The 11,286-nt window shown below is 49.5% G+C and overlaps 1 pseudogene; it reads right to left on the bottom strand.

The window, feature by feature from the left end:
* Positions 1 to 1,102: 1,102 nt before the first annotated feature.
* On the bottom strand, positions 1,103 to 1,278 carry LOC144673808 (U2 spliceosomal RNA; annotated as a pseudogene).
* Positions 1,279 to 11,286: the final 10,008 nt, after the last annotated feature.

The raw sequence follows: 11,286 nt of genomic DNA, 5'->3' as shown, positions 1-11,286 counted from the left end.
CGAGGGGTCTATACACTTCCCAGCCCCAAAGAGCGTCCTTCACCGAGTTAATGATCCTCCCGCATAGTTGATGTTTGTCTTGGTGTGTGTCCCTGGGAAGAGCCCGTAGAGCACAGAGTCCTGTGTCACAGAACTGCTCAGGATGAACCTCGACAGAAACCACTGCACCTCTCCCCAGACCTTCTTTGCAAAGGCACAATCCACCAGGAGGTGAACAACGGTCTCTTCCCCACCACAGCCACCTCGAGGGCAACATGCAGAGGGGGTGAGACTCCTGGCGTGTAGGAAGGATCTGACGGGGAGGGCCTTTCTCACCACCAGCCAAGCTACGTCTTGGTGCTTGTTGGAAAGTTCTGGCGATGAGGCATTCTGCTAAATGACCTTGACAGTCTGCTCGGGGAACCATCCCACAGGATCCACCCTCTCCTTTTCCCTCAGGGCCTCTAGGACGTTACGTGCTGACCACTGCCTGATGGACTTGTGGTCATAGGTGTTTTTCTGCATAAATTTTTCCACCAGGGACAGGTGGTACGGCACGGTCCAACTACTTGGAGCGTTCCGCGGCAGCGTGGCCAGACCCATCCTTCGCAACACCGGGGACAGGTAGAACCTCAGCACGTAGTGACACTTGGTGTTTGCGTACTGAGGGTCTACGCACCGCTTGATGCAGCCACACACAAAGGTGGCCCATCAGTATGAGGGCGATGTTGAGCACGTTTTTTCCCCCTTTGTCTAGAGGCTTGTACATCGCGTCCCTGCGGATTGTTGCTGTGTCAGCAGCAGCAGCAGCAGCAGAGAGCTGGCTTAAAATGTCGTGAGGCGAAAGGTGCAGCTGAGAGAGTGTTTGAGAGGTGTATTTGCAAGTGAAAGATGTTTTTGTAAGAGTGAGGTAGAGTGTTTGTGAGATTAGAGTGCTGTCTGTGAGTGTAGGTTGAGTGTGCGTGTTTTTTTGTGAGTAGCTGCTGCGGGCGGGCGGGTGGGTGAGTGAGAGAGAGAAAGAAAGAAAGAAAGTTGTGTTTTAGAACATGTACACGTTGAAAATTAAAGAAAGCAAATGTTTGTAAGAAAACTATTTTTTGTATTGAAAATCCCCTGGAAAGGGAGGGGGTGCACCGTTCCCAGAGATACTGCAATACCAGGTCGATGCGTGGAGTGGACGGAGCAAGCCCCTATTCCATCTCCCTGCTCCAAAAATCAATTTAATATATGGTCCCCAGATAAGGGACGTATCAGATATTAAACTGATAAGAACAGATACTTTTTTTTTTGCAAAAATATACTTAATTCATAAAATATCTTCAATCACATTCCAAACCATTCCAAAAACACCATTACAAGGGTACAATCCAGTTCAACTTTTACAAAATGTATCACCAGGTGCATCAGTACAAACAATATTACAATCATTTACAGCCTTTCATTTTGAGCTGTACAGCCCGAGGGGATTTAAACAGTTCCCAGTCCCTCGGTGCACTGTTGCAGAAAGGTCTTAGACAGCGACCCTTCCCCATTGCGCCTTTGCGGCAGCTGCCCCAAGCTTTAGTGCATCCCTCAGCACGTAGTCCTGGACTTTGGATTGTTCCAGTCCGCAACACTCGGTCGGGGACAACTCTTTGTGCTGGAAGACCAACAAGTTTCGGGCAGACCAAAGCGCGTCTTTCACCGAGTTGATGATCCTCCAACTGCAGTTGATTTTTGTCTCGGTGTGTGTCCCTGGGAACAGCCCGTAGAGCACAGAGTCCTGTGTCACAGAACTGCTCGGGATGAACCTCGACAGCAACCACTGCATCTCTCTCCAGACCTTCTTTGCAAAGGCACAATCCACCAGGAGGTGAACAGCGGTCTCTTCCCCACCACAGCCACCTCGAGGGCAACGTGCAGAGGGGGTGAGACTCCTGGCATGTAGGAAGGATCTGACGGGGAGGGCCTTTCTCACCACCAGCCAAGCCACGTCTTGGTACTTGTTGGAAAGTTCTGGCGATGAGGCATTCTGCCAAATGACTTTGACAGTCTGCTCGGGGAACCATCCCACAGGGTCCACCCTCTCCTTTTCCCTCAGGGCCTCTAAGAAGTTACGTGCTGACCACTGCCTGATAGACTTGTGGTCAAAGGTGTTTTTCTGCATAAATTTTTCCACCAGGGACAGGTGGTACGGCACGGTCCAACTACTTGGAGCGTTCCGCGGCAGCGTGGCCAGACCCATCCTTCGCAACACCGGGGACAGGTAGAACCTCAGCATGTAGTGACACTTGGTGTTTGCGTACTGACGGTCTACGCACCGCTTGATGCAGCCACACACAAAGGTGGCCATCAGTATGAGGGCGATGTTGGGCATGTTTTTTCCCCCTTTATCTAGAGGCTTGTACATCGCGTCCCTGCGGACACGATCCATTTTTGACCTCCAGATAAAGCGGAAGATGGCTCGAGTGATCGCCACCACGCAGGAGTCTGGAATGGGCCAGACCTGCGCCACGTACAGCAACAGCGAGAGTGCCTCACACCTGATGACCAGGTTCTTACCCGCAATGGAGAGGGAGCGTCGCTCCCACATGCCCAGTTTCCTTTTCACCATAGACACTCATTCCTTCCAGTTTCTAACGCATGCCCTGGTCCCTCCGAACCATATCCCCAGCACCTTCAGGCCGTCAGCCCTGACGGTGAAGGGGACAAAGGATCGGTCAGCCCAGTTCCCAAAGAACATGGCCTCGCTCTTCCCATGATTTACCTTGGCTCCCGAGGCCAGTTCGAACTGGTCGCAGACGTGCATCAGTCTGCGCACCGACAGCGGATCCGAGCAGAAGACGGCGACATCGTCCATGTACAGGGAGGCTTTGACCTGAGTGCCTCCACTGCCTGGGATCATCACTCCTCTTATGCCCGGATCCTTCCTGATGGACTCGGCAAAGGGTTCTATGCAACACACGAAGAGAACAGGCGAGAGAGGACAGCCCTGCCTGACCTCAGATTTAATCGGAAAGCGATCTGTTTCCCACCCATTGATTGAGACTGCGCTACTGATGTTAGTGTAGAGCAGTTGGATCCAATTTCGAATTCCCTCCCCAAACCCCATTTTGGAGAGCACATCCACCATGTAGGTGTGCGATATTCTGTCAAAGGCCTTCTCCTGATCCAAGCTGATGAGGCAGGTATCCACACCCCTGTCCTGTACATAGGCAATCGTATCCCTGAGCAGCGCCAGGCTGTCAGAGATCTTCCTGCCTGGCACAGTGCAGGTCTGGTCAGGGTGGATCACCAATTCCAGAGCGGATTTGACCCGATTGGCGATGACCTTGGACAGAATCTTATAGTCCACATTCAACAGTGAAATGGGTCGCCAATTTCTAATTTCCTCCCTTTCCCCCTTGTGCTTGTAGATGAGGGTGATGATGCCTTTCCTCATGGATTCTGACATACTACCGGCCAGGAGCATACTCTCGTACACTCCTAGCAGGTCTGGGCCGATCAAGTCCCACAGAGCCGAATACAACTCCGCCGGCAAGCCGTCGCTTCCGGGAGTTTTACTCTTCTCGAAGGACTCAAGGGCCTTAGTCAGTTCATCAGGAGTTAGCGGTTTGTCCAGGCTCTCCCGCTTACTGTCGTCTAAGACCTCCGTGATAGAGGACAGGAAGGACTGGGAGGCCGTGCTGTCCGTGGGCTTCACGCCATACAATCCGGCATAAAAGGATTTGCTGATCCTCAAAATGTCCGACCGTGATGACTTTACTGAGCCGTCTTCTTCCTTCAGGCTGCTGATCACAGAGCTCTCTCTGTGTACCTTTTTGAAGAAGAAACGTGAGCACGTCTCATCCTGCTCCATAGAACGGATTCTGGAACGGAAGATGATCTTGGAGGCCTCCGAGGCAAAGTGCGAGGCTTGCTGGCTCTTCACCTCTTGGAGTTCCTCCTTGACATCGACCCCCATCGACTGCAGCCGGAGCAGATTTTGCATGTTTTTCTGGAGTCGGGACACTTCCCTCTGTTCCTTTCTAGCTTTCTGGGTGTCTTTGAGGATGAAAAACCTCTTGATGTTTCCCTTGATCGCTTCCCACCAGTGTGTCAGGGACTCAAAGAGGGGTTTCACGGTTCTCCAACCTTTGTAATCCCTCTTGAGCTCCTCAATGTTCTCTGGGGTCAGCAGTTGCACATTTAGCTTCCATGCCCCCCTGCCCACCCTCAGGTCCTTCTCCAAGTGGCAGTCCGCCAGTAGGAGGCAGTGGTCAGAGAAAAACACCGGCTTGACGTCGGTGGATCTGACTGTGAATGCACGGGACACAAACAGGAAGTCTATCCTGGAACGAATGGACCCGTCTGGCTGCGACCAGGTGTATCTACGCTGCGCTCTGTCTGCAGGGTTGCTGAAGACATCGTGCAGCTTGGCATCCTTAACTGTTTCCATCAGGGATCTGGACGTAGCGTCCAATCTGCTGTCGGCCCTGCTGTATCGTCCAGCTGCATCGATGATGCAGTTAAAGTCACCGCCCAGAATGACCGGCCTGGAGGTCGCCAGCAGCAGTGGGAGCTGCTGAAAAACCTCCAGCCGCTCAGCCCCTCGTGCCGGGCCATACACGTTAATTAACCGGAGTGGAGCATTCTTGTACATTACGTCTGCTACGAGGAGGCGCCCGCCCACCACCTCCTTAACCTCGGAAACGGTGAAGTTGCCTCCCCGCAGCAGTATACCCAGGCCGGAGGAACGAGAGCCGTTTCCGTCCGACCAGATCGATGGCCCATGGGACCACCATCGTGACCATTGCCTGTAGGAGCTGAGGTGCGGTATCGCACACTCCTGCAGAAACAACAGGTCAGCTTTGACCTTGGTAAAGTAGTCCAAGGTCGCAACACATCGCGTAGTAGATTTAATGCTACGCACATTTATGGATACAATCTTTAAACCCATTTTAAGCCGTTTATTCTCCTACCAAACCCGTTGTCTCTGAGAGTCCCAGACCTTTAGTCTGCTCCTTCATACCCATTGTGAGCTCAAATTGCTTCACTTTGGATGGGCTGAGGTAGTTCTCCTTGGCAGTGTTCTGCTCAGGTGGCATCTGGGGGTTCGCGTAGAGAGCGGGTTTTGAGATGACCTTTGCCGGAGAAGCTTCTCCAAAACTCACCCCCTCTGGGGTGTTGCTGTTCTCGGCTTCCTGGTACGGCACGGTCCAACTACTTGGAGCGTTCCGTGGCAGCGTGGTCAGACCTATCCTTCGCAACACCGGGGACAGGTAAACCCTCAGCACGTAGTGACACTTAGTGTTTGCGTACCGAGGGTCTGCACCCAGCTTGATGCAGCCACACAGAAAGGTGGCCATCAGGATGAGGGCGATGTTGGGCACGTTGTTCCCCCTTTATATAGAGGTTTGTACATTGTGTCCCTGCAAACCTGATACCTTTCCAACCTCCAGATAAAGTGTAAGATGGCTCGGGGAATCACCACCACGCAGGAGTGAGGAATGAGCCAGATGTGTGCGAAAGAGCGCAGAAATCTCCAAGGCACAGAGCTGCCTGAGGGAAATTAATTTAAGTTTTAAACATGTAAATAAAGAAATTAAAACATTTTAAAACCTGTCCCCTCATGTGTCACATGAGTTGGGGCACATCAATGAATTTTTTAAAAAATTTTTACTCAATTTTTAAACACTTCATGAAGCCTCATCCCGCCTGTGGATTAGCAATAATACTGTGACGGGTGAATTTCTGGAGTGTGTACGAGATGGTGTTTTAGGCCAGCATGTCGAGGACCCAACTAGGGAACAGGCCCTAGATTTGGTATTGTGCAATGAGAAGGGGGTAATTAATAACCTTGTTGTACAGGGTCCTTTAGGGAACAGTGAGTATAACATAACAGAATTCTTCATTAGGCTGGAAAGTGAAGTAGTCCGACCTTGGATTTCCAAAAAGCATTTGATAGGGTGCCACATCAAAATATATCACATTTACAGGTTCCCCTAATCCACATTACTGGTCAAAGTACTCTCATAAATTAGTCAAACATAATATCCCTTTCACAAAACCATGTTGTCTCTGCCTAATTGTAATCAGATTGACCAGCAGCAGAAGTTCCATTCTCACCTCGTTAAGGCTGCCCCCAGCAAATCATCATTGTGGGGCAACCCTTTTTAATGTCAGCAAACTGCTGACAAACTTGTGAACCAGCAGTGGCGGGGCGCGAGCAATATGACCCCATGTATAATTCAGCCCATAAGAACATAAGAAATAGAAGCAAGAGTAGGCCATTTGGTCCCTCAAGCCTGCTCTACCATTTAGTAAAATCATGGCCTTAACTCCACTACTCCGCCTGCTTCCATTAACCATTGATTACCTTGTAGATCAAAAATCTGTAACTCAGCCTTAAATATGTTCAATGACCAAACCTCCCCTGCTCATTGGGGTAGAGATCTCCAAAGATTAACATCCCTAAGAGAGGAGCCTGCTCATCTCCATTTTAAATGGGAGACCCCTTATTTTGAACCTGTGATTCCTAATTGTACATTTCCCACAGAAAAACATCCTCTCAGCCTCCACACTGTCAAGCCCCTTCAGAATTTTATATGTTTCAATAAGGTCAACTCTCATTCTTCTGAATTCTAATGAGTAGAATCCCAACCTGCTCAATCTTTCCTCATCCTAGGAATCAACGAGTGAACTTCCCTGAACGACCTCAATGCAAGTGTTTCCATCCTTAAATAAGGAGACCAAAACTGTACACCGTATTCTAGGTGTGATCACACCAATGCCCTGTACAGTTATAAGAAAATTTCCTGACTTTTATTTGGGATCAATGGCAATTGGAAGTCCAGTCCAATGCAGGGTAGCCCCTCTGGTTTTCCCACCAGACCAAAACCAAGTCTCAGTTATTGCTCTAATCTCCAAAATACATTGAGCTAACTTTCTGATTGTAATGCTGACAGTAATCTGTTTTTAACATATAGCTTACTGCCAGGCCATGCAATTATTTTTTATTATGTTCAGGGCAGTCGGTAAATATACTGGTTGTTGTTGTGATACATTATCCCTCCTTCTCCTCCTAAATTTCTCAAGTCTTTAAAACAGTGGAAGTTACAGTTTTCTCAGTTACATTTGTTTGTTGCCCTTTAGAACAAAACTGTTCATGTTTCCAATGAGATGCTGAAGCATACTGCCAGAAAGCTTGGGTCAGTATCTCTAAAACTCTGCACAGCTCAGCTCATCCTGCATCTCCTGATCATGAGCTGTCTGTGAATGATTCTAATTGCAAAAAGGAATAGAGTGATGAATGGCTGAGACTCACTCCTTTGTTTATTCTTTCACAGGAAGTGGCCATCACTGGCTAGGCCAGCATTTATTGTCCATCCCTAATTGTCCTTGAGAAGGTGGTGGTGAGCTGCCTTCTTGAACCGCTGGAGTTCCTGTGTATCCACAGTGCTGTTAGGGAGGGAGTTCCAGGCTTTTGACCCAGTAATAGTGAAGGAACAGTGATATATTTCCCAGTCAGGATGGTGTGTGGCTTGAAGGGGAACTTGCAGATGGTGGTGTCCCCATGCACCTGCCGCCCTTGTCCATCTAGGAGGTAGAAGTTGCAGGTTTGGAAGGTGCTACCCTGCTGTTAGAAAAGCTGTTAAATGTTCTTACAACATTGTTGTCTCAGGAATTACTAGAGATGAGGTGTTTCTCAAAAAACTTTTTTGCTCTTCTCAAAGACTTTTAAAACACTTGATAAAACCTCATCCCACCCGTGGCTGAGGTTTTGTGAAAAATGCGAAGGCTGCCTGGGCTCTTCGCCTGCTCGACAACCTTAAAGTTGGATGGGCAGCTCAGCTAATTGAATTAATTACTATTTCAATGGCCTTAATAGGCCTTTGACAGTTCGGCGGGTGCCACACGAGGGGGCATATTTTAAACATTTTTATTTCCCTTTATTTAAATTTACAAATGTCAAACTGATCTCCCTGAGATCTCTGTGCCTCAGGGAGATCTCTGCGTTCTTTCGCGTGCATGTGGGGAAGAGCACAGGGAACGACTCAGGGAATCCCCCACTCCCTCCCCCGCACAGGGAACGACTCAGGGAATCCCCCACCCCCTCCCCGCACAGGGAACGACTCAGGGAATCCCCCACCCCCTCCCCACACAGGGAACGACTCAGGGAATCCCCCACCCCCTCCCCACACAGGGAACAACTCAGGGAATCCCCCACCCCCTCCCCGCACAGGGAACGACTCAGGGAATCCCCCACCCCCTCCCCACACAGGGAACGACTCAGGGAATCCCCCACCCCCTCCCCACACAGGGAACGACTCAGGGAATCCCCCACCCACTCCCCGCACAGGGAACAACTCAGGGAATCCCTCACCCCCACCCCCTGCACAGGGAACAACTCAGGGAATCCCTCCCCATCCCCACCCCCTCCCCGCACAGGGAACGACTCAGTGAATCCCCCCCACCCTTAATTGGCCCACCCACATAAAATGGCAACTCGCCCCCAACAAATAATAATGGATCTTTCTAATGGTGATCAGAGAAACAATGAGCGGGACATCCATCGATGTTTGTCCCCCTGTTGGAGCCACTGTCCTGAGTCATGGGAGAAACTCCATTTCCTGACCACTGTTTCCATCCCTGGCATCTGTCGAAATCTGAGCTCCTTTATTCACAAGATATCTTGACCCCAAGATGAGCTTCCGAACCCTGAGCTGGAGTCGGATTTTCCTCCACTCCTGTTTCTTTCCGCTCACCCAGCGTTTTTCCAGCTCCCTCTTTTATTTCCACAAACTTTAATTTTCCTAATGACGGTTTTCCTTTCATTCCCCGATACTTTGTGACTCCACCCCCTGCCCTCCCGGCCCCGCCCCCGCCCCCCCGCCCTGCCCCGGACCCGCGCCCCCGCCCCCACCCCGGCCCCCCCTCCCGCGCCCCAGCCCCGCCTCCATCTCTATATTTTAACCTCGACGCGTTTCTCTCCCGTTTGATTCTCCATCGCCGCGCGCGCCATTCTTTTTACCGCCAAAACCAACCACCGGTTCCCGATCCCCGGCAAAGGCCGCGTGACCCGGCTCAAACCTCGCGAGAGAACCCCGGAGCCGCCTCGCGATCCCCGGCAAAGGCCGCGTGACCCGGCTCAAACCTCGCGAAAGGGCCCCGGAGGCGGCTCCCGATCCCCAGCAAAGGCCGCGTGACTCGGCTCAAACCTCGCGAGAGGACCCCGGAGCCGCGTCACGTGACAATGGGTAGTTAAGGCGCCGCCGGAGCCTCCGTCCCTCCAGAGGGGAGGGTTTGGGAATTTGTTTCGTTGGAAACGCTCTTGGGGGAAAGTGAGGGGAGGCAGGGAGGGGGAAACGGGCCAAATGGTCTTCAGTCCGTTGAGGGTGGGTGGAGAGCTCGGGCTTGGCCAGTCACATCGACACTCGATGTCCGGGTCTCTCCGCTCTTTCCAAAGCTTCTTGTGACATTGAGGCTTTTTCTGCTGTTTCCATCCGGATGAAGCAAATGCGGCTGCAACAAAACAAGGCCAATGCGGTGAGACATTGTGTAGAATGTACTGCTTGGAAAGATGCTGGAAGCCGATGCAATAATTTCCCTAAAGGAATTGGACATGAGCTTGAATAGGGAAAATGGCTGGGGTTGGGGGGAGAGCAGAGGAATGGGATGAATTGGATCTTTTAAAGAGACAGCACAGCCTCAATGGTCGAATGGCTGCCTTTTTTTAATGTATGATTTTATACAGTGAAGAATCAATGGGAATCTGCATTGGTGCAAGAATTCATCAAATTAATCCTCATTAATTTAGCATTTAATTAGTTTCCTGTTTCAAGAAGCTGCTGAGAATTTCAGGAGAGTATTTATATTTTCCTGATGCTCTGGACATTGGTGAGAAGTTGTGTAAACATCAACAGCTTGTGTTTTTATGCAGGCTCTCCCCATAAAAGGATGCCCCAAACTGCTGAATTTTTTAAGTGCTGTCACTTATTGTAAAGAGTCAACACTAAAATGGAGGTCCTTTGGCAAAACTGTTCACTGATTTTAAGCTCCTCAGGAGTTCCCTCCTACTCTGAACTGTTTCCACCTGCCTGTATTTCTCTATTCCCCTCTGTCAATTATTCATTAAGGCTCCCCTTAAATGTTTGCAATCTCTTTTACTACTCCATGGTAGTAAGTTTCATCAGAGTATGCAAGTATTTTCTCTTTAAAATCTTGAATTTAGTGGTTCTTGTATTCATTTCAGCAAATGTGGGACCCCTTTCCCCCAGCAGACTGTCACTGACAGCAATGAGTGTTCATCTGTCCTTGTCGTGTAATTGATCTCCCTATATTTTCTGAACATCAACTTGAATAGGCAAACAAAGTACCCCTCTCAACATCTTTTGCTTCTGGGGGATTTCTGATAGTACAGTGGACACGTGTTGGGGAGTAAGAAGCTGGGGGAAGTCTGGAGGGGATTAAATGATGAAAAGGTACATGTGTTTATTGAATCATCTGATTTCTGGATTGTGTTTAAAAGAATGCAGTCTATTGCATTGAGCTAAAATGAATTGCTGCCAATATTCTACTCTTATTAGGAAGTGAAAACAATTTGGGTACAGTTTCCAAAGATGCTCAACTTGATTTCCAAACCATTAGTATTTTGGCTCTCAACACTGGCAGTGCACCTACAATCATGGACCTTAAGGGAGACAAAAAATCAATTTCCAGACTTTGTAAACAAACATCCAGCTCTTGCTGCATGAATGGTTTCTTCAGAAGAGCCATTGCAAATTGTTGTAAAGCCTTTTTTATGGTGAAGGAGGGGCATCACAAGAAAAGGGGCAGCATAGGAAGGGAACATGTCCCAACACAGTGCCCTACCCTGCATAGAATGCAATGTACAGGCAACAAAATCACAAGGGCCTTGGTGAGATGTGCATTAGAATTGTATGCCTCAACATAGGGGATATATGTCATCTCTGCCACTTACTGCATGAAGACCAGCAGCTTATCACCTGTCCACTTTGAAGGTGTTGACCAAAGTACGTTTCGAGCACAGACTCTGAAATGGGGGGGACCTCTGGGACATCTCTGTAATGCCTGAGTCTGTGAGACAGGACAGCAGGGAAACTGGTCACATTTGTCACCTCAGCAAAGTGGTAGCAAGATGTGGCCATTCAGTCTCACGAAGTCATTGGCTTACTTATGGTCCAGGCTACGTAACTAATGCCATCAATGTTGTGTTTCATTCTCAAATAGAAAAGCACCTCCAAAGGACTTTTACACCCAGAATATACATTGTGTGAGGCAACACATGAGGATCCGATGGGTCAATGTGAAGGATGCTGGAAATTA

This window comes from Cetorhinus maximus, unplaced genomic scaffold (assembly GCF_964194155.1).
Source record: "Cetorhinus maximus unplaced genomic scaffold, sCetMax3.hap1.1 HAP1_SCAFFOLD_480, whole genome shotgun sequence".
Classification (NCBI taxonomy): domain Eukaryota; kingdom Metazoa; phylum Chordata; class Chondrichthyes; order Lamniformes; family Cetorhinidae; genus Cetorhinus; species Cetorhinus maximus.
Note: the sequence above shows the minus strand (reverse complement) of the source record. Positions and strands in the feature narration are given on the sequence as shown.